The sequence below is a fragment of the Corvus moneduloides genome, chromosome 20 (genome assembly GCF_009650955.1).
Source record: "Corvus moneduloides isolate bCorMon1 chromosome 20, bCorMon1.pri, whole genome shotgun sequence".
Classification (NCBI taxonomy): domain Eukaryota; kingdom Metazoa; phylum Chordata; class Aves; order Passeriformes; family Corvidae; genus Corvus; species Corvus moneduloides.
In genome coordinates this window covers 6,957,074-6,970,553 of record NC_045495.1, presented here as the reverse complement: position 1 = coordinate 6,970,553, position 13,480 = coordinate 6,957,074, and the positions used below count along the sequence as shown (strand labels likewise).

The 13,480-nt window shown below is 41.8% G+C and overlaps 1 long non-coding RNA gene across 1 annotated transcript; it reads left to right on the top strand.

The window, feature by feature from the left end:
* Nucleotides 1–4,927: 4,927 nt before the first annotated feature.
* Nucleotides 4,928–13,040, top strand: LOC116454133. The gene is made up of 4 exons (XR_004244018.1): nucleotides 4,928–5,577; nucleotides 5,918–5,989; nucleotides 11,923–12,032; nucleotides 12,919–13,040. It is a non-coding gene; the product is annotated as an uncharacterized LOC116454133 (long non-coding RNA).
* Nucleotides 13,041–13,480: the final 440 nt, after the last annotated feature.

The window sequence follows — 13,480 nt, the reverse complement described above, 5'->3', positions numbered from 1 at the left end:
CGCTGTGTCCCTGCTCTGCCCGGCCTGCTCGTAGGTCTGCTGGAGCAAGTACGGTCACAGCAAAAGAGCGAAGGGATCCTTCGCAAGCCACCCCCTGGTCTGGCCCAGGGCAGCCTTGGGAAGGGGGAAATCCTGGCACTTCCCAGCTGCTGCTTCCAGCAAGGGACAGGATTTCCAGCCACTGAGCTGTGTGACCCCTGAGCACTGACCAGGGGAGGAGCAGCTGATGCCTCTGAGGGCAGAAGTGGGAGAAAAGTGGAAGGTCCATCTCAGACCATTTTTCTGCCCATGGATACCAAACTTTGAACCATGAGAAGATAAAGCCCACGATTTCTGTGCAACCTTTCAGGGTCCAAAAGTCAATGAAAGTTGGAATAGGAACCACTAAGCCCACTGGTGCACCCTGGTATGCTGGCAACTTCCATTCAATGCTCCTCCTGCGTTGGCCCCAGTGCCCTGGTAGCCAGCCCTGGAGGGATGAAACAGGCAGAGGTCAGTGCCCTTTTCCAGAGTCCTCTGTTAATGTGGTCTTCAGACTATTCTGCACCTCTCTGGTGTCCCTCACTAGCTCGAGCAGTGCTCTCCTTCCTTGTTTCATTGCTATTTTAACTGCAGATTCTCCTTGGAAGGATGACGAAGCCAAGCTCTTGAAGATTCTTATTAAGGCTTGTTAGGGGAAGCAAGAGGCTTTTTGAAATGGCAGCTTCTAAGAAAATAAAACATCTGGCAGACAGATGTGCTGCTTCAGAGCTGTTTAGTGCCCAGGTACAATAGCACTTCTAGACAAGCTTTCAAATAGGGCCTCTAGGCGCTACCACAATGTAAATGTTTATTACCAGTACGGCTAATAAATGTGAACCAGAAATGCTCTGCTCTCACTGAGGGGGTACAGTCTTCTCTGTCACAGTGGAGACTCATTTTTTGTTTCGCTCCTTATGTAGGGATAGTTTATGGTGGTTCAGTGTGGCAGTGGCATCCTGATGTTCACACAGTATTTTAAACTTCAGAAAACCCTTTCTGTTCAGGTTCATGGGACTAAGACAATGAAAAAGCAGTAGCTGCAACTACCCATGAAATTGATTCTACTGTAGCAGACTGGATGTGTGTTTTCTGTTTGTGAAGATTTGTGTGTGATTCGGGACCAAATTCACCATTGTGAATTGTGTGCTGGGACAACTCATAGTTAATCCTTTCTGCAGCTTTGTTGTTTTCCACATTTCAGACTCGCAACTTCCAAAGGAAAGACAGAAAGGGTGGCCCAGTGAGAAGAACCAGGACTTGGCTAGCATGTGGTATTAGCTGACACTAGCACACGAAGAGAAATGTCTTATAAAGGGTCCTATTGTGGACAGCAGCACAGAAGAAGGGGAAAAAAAGCATAAGAGGTAACTGAAACTGGGTAAAACTGGCTGTTTGTGCAGCTGCCCAGAAAGCAATTAGGATTAATTTTTAGATGGAGTGTCAGATAGGGTCTTTGTGTGTTTATATTAGCCACTGAAGAGTAAGGAGAGCATAGCTGACTAAGGGTACAATTTTTGGATTTATCCATGTGATTTAGGGTTTGCAGTCACTTTAGAAAGTGGAAATTAAGCTTTCAAGCCACTTAGGGTGACTGTTTTCAAAGGCATCTAAGTCAAGCACATTTGATGTTATCAGCATCTGCATTAGACATATGGGCAAAACTATGTTAGTTCCTGGTGTATAGTTTGCTGAGAGCACACGTGTGTAAATCATTTTCCTTCACTGATTTAAAACTCTTTGTCAGACTGCAGCAGAGAGAAAACCCCAGCAGTAAGTGAACTACTTCCAGACAATGCTGGTAATGGTCTTTATGTCTTGCATTTATTAGATGGCAGGTTTTCCACCAAAATGTTTTGGTAGCAAGCAAAAAATATCATCTTCAGGTGATTTTCCTTGTAAAAATCCTCCTTCTTCCTTGAAAAGCCAAAAGCCACTGCAAGGTATCAATAACATTTCAATAAAGCAGTTTTTCCCTCTAGAAATGCCAGTGAGAACTTGAGTGAGAGACAGTGATTGCTGTGTGGGGGCAAGTGATGCTTTTTGCCTGAATTGCAGATCAGAGGATATTTGCCTCCAAGGTAGAGACCCATTGGTTTTACTGGAAGCAGCAGTAAAATGTAATTCCAGCCAGCTTTCAGATAATACTTGAGCACTTGCAAACCATTCAGTCTTTCAGAGAGCGATATTTTAAGTTTGCATTGTATTTCATTTAATGTGGCACATAAAAATTTTCCTATGAAAACAACTCAAAAAAGTTTTTTCATAAGCATTTGCAGCTCAGTATTGGTACTTTGTTTAATGTACTGTAGCAATGTTTCCAAACTTTGGAAAACATGCCCTGGAGCGCTCCGGTTGTGTGTGAAAATGCTGCCTGGGTTAGAAGTACAACCACATGGCACAGCTCACCGAGAAGGGAAGGCTCTGCCTGGTTGCTGTGTGTTGCATGACATTTATTGTGTGTGTGCACAAACAGCTCTTCAGTGGGCGCAGACAGGGACCTGCATTGCATCGTCCATTTATTTATACTGGTTCACCTGGGGGCAAGGCATGGAATACAGGAATTGAGAGGAAGGAACAGCTATTTTTGAGCATTGTAGCCTGTTACTAAAAATTAAGGAGAAAATCAATATTGTAGTCTCGAAGCTTGTTGCTTAAGAACCTCAGGGCAGGGATGTGTCTCTGGGGCTCAAAGCACAGTTGATTAAGTAAATGATGGTTTGGATGAAGTGTGGCTGCTCTCTGGAAGAATCTTAGGGTGAAGCTATGGCAAGAGACTAAAGGGAAACAGGACATTAAGGTGCATTGAGAGGGGTGCAGTGGAGTCCTGCTCTTTGTCACCAGTCTGCAGGGCAACACTTGGTTCAGTCTCTCTCAGGAAACCTATTCTGGAATCAACAGGAAAAGCTAATGCAAAACCTTATTGCTTTGTTCATGCCAACAGATTGTCGAGGACTTCAACTCTGATTGATCTGTGGCCTCAAAGTCTTTCCAGGGGAGATGAGGATCTTTATTTCCATTTTATAGATGGAGAAACAAAGCAGAGACGTAAAAACAAACCCAAGGAGCATCAGCCTGCCTCTATGGCCCCCCCAAGAAAAGACACCATAGTGCTCTGATTTGTGAGTCACAATATGTGAATCCAGAAGTAGGAGTTCGTTTCCATGGTTTAAATCTTCAGGTACAGCTGCAGATGATGCCTCTGATAGACGTGTTCCTTATTCTAAAGTCCGTGGAGCAACAGTAACACCTAGTGGCTGAATGTGCCAGTCTGTTCCTCCTTCCTTTCCTTCCTTTCAAGAAGTAGAGTTGGAGGGCACACGGTGTGATTGACAGCTTTGGCTTGCAAGGCCAACACTTAGGATCTTCAGGGATTTGCCATTTTCCTTTCAACCCCCCACCGCATTCTGTTTTCTATTAAAAGTGGTAGATGAAATATGAAACTCTTCCTCCCACCTCCCAACCCCCTTCACTTTTCTAGCTTATGGAGGAGGTTGTTCCAGTCCATCTTGATCTGTAGGTGGGTGGGCTGTGAGTGACCAAGCCTACTGCTTCCAGCTTGGAGCACTCAGATTTCTGTAAGGAATCCAAGCTTTTTCATTTTCTTTTTCTTTTTCTTTTGGTCGGAAAAGGATCAAGCAGATCATCTGGTGGAGGTTGGTGACCTCAGTCCATTTGATAATGTGGTGTTAACTTGCCTGCGTTAAGGCAGACCAAACCAATCAGTTCCAAGAAGTACCATTTCCTAAAATGTGGTGTGTGGGATTGTTTGCCACAATCTACTGGGAATGCTAATTCATCAGAGAGGGACCCCTAGAAAAACAGCATTAAGGAGGAAAGAACCCACAGCTGTTTATTATGTTAGCAGGAGAACCCTTCAGAGGGTTTTCACTGCCCCTCACAGGGGAAGGTTTCAGTTTTTCCATGGAAAAAAAACATTAAGCAAAAGTAGGTCTGCTAAAGCCCAGATCATTTGCATTTATAAATAGACCCTCCGCTCTTTGTGGGAATTACAGTACTGAGACACTACGGGCTTGTCATATTCATGCTGTTTAATTTTAGGCTTCTGGTTTAGGTATTCTGGATTACCATTGGAAGCATCTGTTTAGGAGTCTTCATTGCCTGTTGACAGAGCCTGAACTCTAATTTACACTGGATATATGCTCTTTTACATATGACATTAACTTGTATCACCACTAAAAGATTAGTATTTGCCTCCCTTCATATCCCCAGTTCTCCATCCAGCTTCCTCCCAATTACCTGTTGAGATGGAACAGATTAGATTGAGAACTAGCCTGATGGCTCTGGGATTAAAAAAAGAAAATAAAAGAATCATCTCCACAAACCCATTTACTGCAAAACTGCACAAAAGGCTGGTGCTAACAGAAAAGGACCAGCAGGGGTGTGGCCAAATGGGACAAGGATGGGACCATTTCTTTTGGCTTCTGTGAGGATGTACCTGGAATTAAAGCATGCTTTCATAATTCATACCGTTAGTCAGACCTCCTAAATTTGTGTTCCCAATTCCTGTTTGTGAGGGTAGGCAAAGAGAAACACAGCCTGATGGTGAGAAATGAGGAGTATTGTGCTGGGATGTGTTGGGCAACCTTTACTCTTAAAAGAAGGAGCGTGGCAGCCTTGTTGGGCGGGGTGAAAAATATTCCTTAATATTTTGTAAAAATGCTGTCAGAGGTGGCAGACCTGAAAGTACTGAAAGAAGACAATCACAGGGTAATTGTTGTGTGTGATTCACAAGGGCCCTTGGAACCTTTTCTATTAGACCCGTATGCTTTTTGTTTTGAATACAAGATTTCAAAGTCAGCTTTGTTTCTCACTGGCAGCTGTGGTGTTTGCCACCCGTGTTGGTCTGGGAAGAGACGGCATTTATTAACGTTGTCTGATCTGGTTATTCACTCAAGGCCAGACCCTCAATGACTTCATAGAAAGAAAGCAAAGCAGTGTGTAGTGTCTTTAGAGAGACTGCCATGTGACCTATAGGAGAGGAGAGCCCACTGACAGGAAGATTTTGTTTTCTCTCAGTTTCGTTCTCTGGTTTGACTTATGTGTTACTTTGGAGTTTGTGGGCAAGCACAGGAGTTCCTTAACCCCACGATCCTTCCAGGCATTATGTTTCTGCTAACACCCTGGGTCAAATCAGCTGTCTTTTCGCATGTCTCACATTCATTTTCATTTAAGGCTCAATTACCTCTTGGCAATATGCCATTAGTGACAACAGATTTATACCAGCAATTAGTATGTTTCGAGAAGTCTGGAATAAAATCCTTGCTCCTTTGCTTAGGTACCTGGATGCAGTGATGAATTCTTAACTCTACACCCTAGACTTTAAAAGATTTAGGCTTGATAATTTTGCCTCAATTCCCTTTAAAACCTAGTAAAAGTGGTGCATTAGTTTCCAATGCTTGGCTCACTTGCAAACTCATTTGAAATTCCCTCCTTAATATCTCTGGGCTACAGAAACTCATGTGTGTGAGACTGGCCCTCTGAACGGGGCCTGCCACTGCAGACCTGCTGTGACTGAACCTCCTTCCACTGCTGCAGGTAAGGTTTGAAGCACTGTGTCACTGTGTTGTACTCTGTATTTTAGACAGCACGAGGAATGTCTTGGAAATATAAAAAGCAAGGTAGACTGGGCTATATAAAAGAGTTCATATTTAATACAGATTGTTGAGCAGGTAGTCTTAAGTGGTTCATTATTTATTGTTCTTCAATAATTTGAGAACTTAAATCTACTTTTGGCTTAGCTAGTGATGCTGTCTTGAGCTGGGTTATAAAAATACTATGCTTCACCTAAGCACAGATTGTTATAGTTTTCATCTTAATTAGCAACCTGCAGATTTAGATGGATTAATACAATCACTCTTTCTTTCTTTTGCCATAGAAGTTCAGAAGTATAATCTGTCACTTGTGAGAACATAAAGAATTGGACTGGAAGCATTCCAAACTCTTTACTGTAAGTGTTCAAAGATTTAATGGAGTCCTCAGTCATAAAATCTTTAATTTGAACTAGACCTTTATGTTCTCCATTCTTAAATTCACTATTTTTATGTCCAGGGGATTTCCTGTTATCCAAGTATGTACGGAGGCCCTTTATTTCCCTCTGTGTGTGTTTTTTAATTCAAATCAAATGTGTATGTCAGTGGTTGATTGCACTTAAACCTCCTTACGTTCATATTTCTTATTTAATTGCATTACATTTTAAGGTTTAAGGCTATATATTTACTGCAGTTAATAGCACACCATATTTTAATGAAGCTGTTATCTTCTGCAAGTATATACAGGACAATGGAGATTGATTGTAGAGGACCTTTCGAAGAAACTGTATCTCAAAGCCATTTAACATGAATAAACACGGTGGAGGGTTTTTGTTAATGTAGTTCTTCACCTAACACAGCTTCAAAACGATGGAAATGAGTGGTTGGGTTATCAAGGCTGTTGTTCTCCGTATCCCCAGCCAGGGACTGCACCTCTGTAGGTTGCAGCCACAGCTGGAGTGTCCTGGTCCCAACAAACTGTGGTTGTTCCCAGAAATGCTCCAGAACTACAGCACCGAAGTCCACTCACCTCCCATGCACACTGGCCAGGATCGCCCCCCTGCCCAACCTACAGCTCAGCTCTGTAAATCTATTGTCAGTCCATTCAGGGAAGGCTCAGTACGTGAACAATTATCTGGTTTTACTGAAACGTCTGAAAAAAAGGGCAAGTATTACCTAGAGATCATGTCCAGAAAATCTGGGACAAATTTCTTATGCTCCACCAGAATGCAGCCAGCTGAACACCTGTTTTCAATGCAGAACAGGGCATCACCCTACATTGGGGCACTGCACTGGGTTTCTTACAACAATCTGAGAGTTAAATGCTCTGAATTGAGCCAAAAAATGCTGGGAGCCACTTCTATCCAGGCACACAGCAAGGCTGATAGTCCTGTCCTACCATTCCATCACATACCAAAAATCTCCTTAGTCTGGTCAAAAGCTTTTATTTCTTTTTTTGGGCAACAATCAGTTTAAACATTTCATAGTGTCTTGCAGACTTTATAATTTCCTTTCTGCCAAAGAACAATTTATATCTCTCTTTAGATTACATCTCCTCTTGCTGCTTTTATTTTTATTTCTCTTCTTTCATTGTTGTTACTATTTATACCATGTCATTTTTTATTCCATTCCTGTTATCCTTACAATAGCCATGATACATAACAGAGCACTGAACCCTGTGTTACAAAGGGAGGCACCGAGAGATTTCCTGATGGCTCTGGTAGGTCAGGGAGTTCAACCAGATTCTTTCTGGGTGTAGACTGACAGTCCATGTATCCTTCCTGCCTGAGACTCTGTGGCATGAGGGGCTGTGAGCCAGTGTAATCCCAAAGGATTATTTGGGGATTGGTTTTGTGTCTGTAGAGAGATTGATCTCCCTTAGGCAGAAGAGAAAACAGAGAGATGAAGAACATTTCTTGTGGTAAAAGAGATTTGTGTTCTGTGTGTGGAGCTGGATATCTGTAAAGTACAATTTAGTAGCTCCAGCTTGGGTCATTTAAAAATGGAAGCGAGGCCCTGGAAGAGGAATGGATTTTAGAAACCAAGCCCATTAGGTGTGGAATCCATTGCTGACAATGGAGTACTCTGTGAACACCTAAGCTAGCATTAGTGTACATGTGCTTAGCCAAGAAATACTTGGAACCTATTGCTTTGCAGTGACTTTATCCTTTAATGCCTGCAATCTTTCGTATTTAGCACCTTAGCTGTCTTTTTATTGCTTCCATGGAGGGATCTGTCAGGTTCAAGAGAGGAGACTGGGTAGAGAGCCAGCTAAAGAGCAAGACAGTGCCACTGAACAGTGCTGGCGTTTGCTTGTATGATTGCTCCCCTTAGAATGAGGAGACCAAAATGTTCATAAAGGTAAATTGATAAATCTGGAAAATATTCTCTTTAAATAATCCCCAGAGCTCCCAGCCTAACACACAGCTGTAGAAAAAAAAAGACCCCAACAACTGAACAGGATGTTGGGCTGCATTACAGTAAGAACAGAATATATATCAAAAAGGTGTTATTGTTATTACCTAAACCACTGGTGAGTTCTTGTTGAGAGTGCTGTTTTCAGTACTGCTCACTCTACCTAAGGAGGATATGATTAAGGGATAAAGCAGGAAAAATGACATTAATACTGTGCCTTTCAGCTCTGAATTATAAAGCAGGACTGAAGAGCTTTGGTATTATCTTTTTTAAAAAGAGATCTTGCAGTGATTTTAAATGATTTTAAAATAATGAAGGTGATTAATCACATTGAAACAGACAAAGTCTATGAAAACAAGAAGAGTTAAATTGAAAAATAGGATCTTGGGAAAAGAATGAAGACAGAGAAGGGAGAGGTTCATGTGAATGCTCCAATAAATATGTAATGTCAGTTATCAGAGGGGTCCTGTGAATCTGCAGGATATCCTGCAGGAATCCTGTGAATGTGCAGGATAAGGTGAAGATAGAACTGTAAGGAAAATAGGAGAGTGACAATGGGATTGTGACTGTTGGACAGTTACACACAGACAGTGGAAGCCACGCTGGAGCAGGCTCTGGGAAACACCTGCAGCAAGGAGGAAAAGGAAGGTCCTGCAGCCTGTGTGGTAGGTCCATGGGCAAGGATGGTGCAGGGAGGCACTGACTCACAAAAAGTTTGCAATGTGAAGACAGAGGGCTGACAGGTAAGGAGCTTGTGGAAAAAGGCAGGGAGAGAAGAGGGAGAAAGCACATGGCTGCTGTTAATCCACCTTGACTGCAGACACCTAAGGTGAAAATACTTGAGGCAATTTCAGCTCTTAGCTGGACAGGATCCTGCTGCGGACGTGGTGGTCCATATACAATGGGACCAAGTGCAGCAATTTTCAGCTTGCAGCCCACAAATTTTTGAAGGACCAAAGCCAACTTCTAGGGGCCCTGTGAAAGCCAGCTAAGAAAAGCAGACTGTTGTGGTTAGGCCTCATTGTCATGGCCCATGGAGAAAGTTCCTAGGAGATTTAAAAAAAAAAAAAATCAATAAAAGCTGTAAAAATATGGCTAGAACATTCAGATTTTCTGGGTAGATGAAAGGGGACACCAGTCTCTCCACTTGCATCCCCACCAGTTGTTTTCCTTGATTCCACAGGGCAGGTGGCAGTGCCTCAGATGTGCAGGAGCTGGGATGAGGGTGCTTATTTCCATAACTCCTTTCTTATCTGTTTTGTGTGCATTTACTTGTGTATTTTGTGAGGAAGGGAATGAGCCCACTATCTCTTATGTGACTTGCACAGTACAGAAGGGGAATTCAGACTCCCACTCATATTGGGTTCCTCAAGTCAAGCAACCTGGGGCCATGGGGAAATGAAGAGAAGTAGGAGAATTTCAGGGCCAGAGTAAAAAACTGAGACATTCCTTGGTCATGAAAGTCCTTCCTTCTCTGAGATTCAGGGAGTCCATGACTCAGGACAGGTTTTCAAATCAGCTAAGCCCACCGAATCTGGATATCCTATAGTCAGTGACTCCAATAAAAATTGCAGCCTGGTCTCTGGTAGCTGTTCCACTGCATGTTACAAAGTACTTTGTTTTGTTGTAGAAGTTCAGGATTCTCTGTGGTCTGGAGAATTTGTATTATCAGTGTTTATGTCCTGTACAGCATCAAGCAAGATCAGTGACTCAGTGGTGTTTAATGAACAGTTAATGAACAGGAACATGGTTTGAGGATACAGACATGGAGACAGACCTCCCAATGTTTTCTTTAGTGACCTCAGCCATAGAAGTGAGAGCATACTTATTAAATCTGTAGATGAGGCAAAGCTGGAACTGAATGCAAGAGTACTGGAAGGCAGGATTAAAATTTCAAGTGATCTTGACAAATTGGTGATATAATCTGAATAAAATTAGATGAAACTCATTAAGGACAACTGCAGGGCACTATGCTTTGGCAGGAATAATTTTTACTAGAAAGTACAGGATGAAGGAATGTCAGGCTAGCAGTTCTGTGGAAAAGGTAGAGAATCCCAAACTAAACATGGATTAACAATGATGTACAGATGTCAAAAAGGCAAATCCTCAGCAGGACAGTGGTATTCCACAGAAATATAGGTCATGGACACTGTAAAATAGATGTAGAGAATAGAATAGTTGGAAAATCCAGAGTAAAATACCAGAAAGAATTAGAACTATCTGACGTGACCTGGAGAAACTGCCATTATTTTGCTTCTAGAAGACAAGGAACGTTATTGAAACATTTTTTAAACTATGTTGAAGAATTAAAAATCTCTTCAAAGAGAGGAGGAATAGTTTTCTATATCCATAATGAAAAAAAGTGAGCCATTAAGAGCTTAAGTTGCAGTAAACCAGAATGAGGTTGGATGCTAAGAAAACCTACCAGAACAGAGCACAAACATTTGAAATATGTTTTCAGATGACCACGGAGACTTTCTATCTTAAGATCTTTCAGAACAGGGCAGAAAAATTTGTGCCAACAATAATCTATATATAACAGATCCTGCCTTCTTACTGGGAGAAGGAAGAAGGATTAGGTAACTCTTACAGTCTTTCCTGGCTACTTCTGAATGTGTTTCTACTCTGGCAGGTCTGAGTGCAGTAGCCTTTCTGCATTGTCTGTATCACACCTGTGTGCACCCCTGCTCTACTGCATTCTTGATGATTCTGATGGATCAAGGGTGTGTCCACAAACTCCCTGTGCCTGTGCAGATCAGTGCCTGACATCAAAGGTGACATAAATCATTTTTCCCAGGACACAATAATGCTCAGAGTATGTATAATTCTACCAGACACAGGCATTGTCTTGCTGATCAGTTGAGTCATCACATTTTCCATCTGCTGAATTATGCTTCAATCTGAGTTATTTTATCCCCTGTATAACTTTATAATACCCACACAAGTGCTTCACTCAGGCAAAGTTCTCATCTCTGGTCAATGAATTTTGCCACTCATGAATTCTAAATAATTTCTAATGCTTCACACAATAACACTGTCTGTCATGTTTGCTGTATGCTAAACTCCTTGTGTGAGACTTCTTTCAGTTCTATTCCATTTTGAATTGTAATTGATTTATTCCTGGTCAAATGCAAGAAATGTCACACAATAGCTATCTACTAGCTTAAAAGAAAAATCTCCATAGTCCCATAAAATTTTCAGTCTGGCTCAAGTTTAGTTTGACTCCCCAGTAATAGATGTGTTGCAATAACCTTAGTAATCTTATAATTTAATTTATAATAGAGGTCTTGAACTCTTACTGTTACTAACCTCTTATCCATCTCTTTCAATTTTCCAAGGTTTCTTGAATGCTTTGTATATCACAATGATCTAGGCATTTTGGGAAGCTAGAAGGGGTTTATCTAAATTATTTTTGAGTTTAGGTGATCTTATCAATGACTTCATTCTAGCTTCAAAAGGACACTTCATAATTCTAAAGCTCTTCAAGGTTTTATCAACCAGAACAAAGCTGCTTTTCCTTTTGTCTCTTCTTAGTATCCACATGAAAAGTGCACTCAAAAATATTAGGGATTGGCCTTTCAAAATTTGTTTGCCATGATTCTAACAACATAGTGACTCTTTTTTTCGGCTAATTACTGACTTCTGTAATACTCTAAGTGGTGCTGAAGAGTTGAGATGGCATTTCGGTTGTGGAGCTGCAGCCTGCTTACACGTACGACAGTGCTTTTCTGCCTTTTTGTGCCACAGATCCCTCTTTTGCTGTATCATCCCAGTTTTTCCCCTTCAACGGAACAAAAATCAGACTAAATTTTGATTATTCCTTTTATTGTCTGTATTTTCCACCACTTCATTTACTGGTTGGCTTGCATGCAGGGTGTGTATGGTTAAAGAAATTATAGATGTTTTTTCAGAACAGTTTTTGATATCTTCGTCTCAGGTTTGCCCAATGGACTGGGAAGCTGAAACACATTCCATGTGCCCGCATGATCCATGTCCAATGGATTATTCTTCTGACATGACAGTGTAAGGCTGGCATTTGCTTAGCAGGTGAGCAGAGTGCAGGAGGACAGCTCTCCAAGGATTTCTTTTTTATGACAGCAAATCTCACAGGGTTGGTAAATGAAAACCTGCCCCTTACCTCTTTACTTATTTCCCCCAGTGCTGCCCTGTGTCATGGCTTTCCAGTGTGCATCTGCCTCTTTCATCTTGAACTGAATTGGTGAAATGCATCCAAATAATTTATTTAGCCCTGCTTGCAGGGCTAAAGGGCAGATCTTTAATTAACATACTTATGCACAGGCATACAAAGTGTAGCTTTCTATTTTAAATATATTACATCTGGTTTATAAGAATAGGACTGTTCAGATTTCAAGGGTTTTCTTCTCAAAGCCAGTCGCTCTGATAAATTGAAGGGATTATGTTTTTGTTGGCTGTCTTTGTTACCTCCATCACTGTGTTTCCAATTTATCAACATAGTTTTGAGAAATTGTTAGAATATGTTGCACTCGTAAGCACCATGGGGAGAAAAAAAATTCATTTATTACTGCTATTGTGTTTGATTATATTACGCATATCCAAAGGACTAAAATGAAATGTCATCTTTAATTCTCCCCTTACAGTAGACAATATCACCCTTTCTTCTCTCTTTCCAGAAACAGCTTGGAAGTCAATTCTTCATTTTCATTTTAAATCAGCCATACAGAGTAGAAGCAAGTGTGCGCTAGGGACAGGGCAGAAATAATGGGAGTCTGGAGATCTGAGCTCTGTTTCTGGCTCTGCCTTTAGCTCTTTGCAGTCTTGAGCAAAGTCATTTGACCTCTGGTCTCCACTCTCTCAGTTCATGAAATAGGAAGACCATTAGCTTCCTACAGATGTCTCTAATAATTTGCCAGAATCATGTCTCATCTAATCACCTGTGTTTAATATCTCCTAGGGTCTTGCAAAATCAGTGAAGGCTGAAGCAGCAAATTTTCTATGCAGCCGAAAATAAAATGCTTTTGGAAAGTTAAGACTTGAAGACTATGAAGAGCTTCCGAAGGGTCTAACCCAGGCCAGGAGAATGGGTCAGAAAGCCACTGGTGCTGTTCAGTGTTGTTAAATAATGTTGATAAATGATCTATCTGAGCCTGTCAGGAGAGGGAGGTGTGTTTGGGACAAAAGGCTGAACCCTGCCCTCAACATTCAGTCTGGTGCTGCAATGAACTGCTGGGGTGGAGGTCCAGCTGCACCCACTTTGTCTGTGCACACAGAGCTGAGGATGAGCACCCAGATTGAAGGGGAGGGGGTCTCAGAGAACTGCTCAGTGTTTTGCTCTTCCTGACTCATTTTCTAGGAGAAGACTGAATTTGGAGTGGTTTGTAGTCCAGCTGAAAGGGCAGAGCAGAGAGTAAGTCTCTTCTTTTGTTGCCTTGTCAGGCTGAGGAGGAGTTTCCAGAGGACTGACTGAGCAGCATGGCTGAAAGGCTGAACATGCCAGGGTGAGTTTCTGGGAGCTG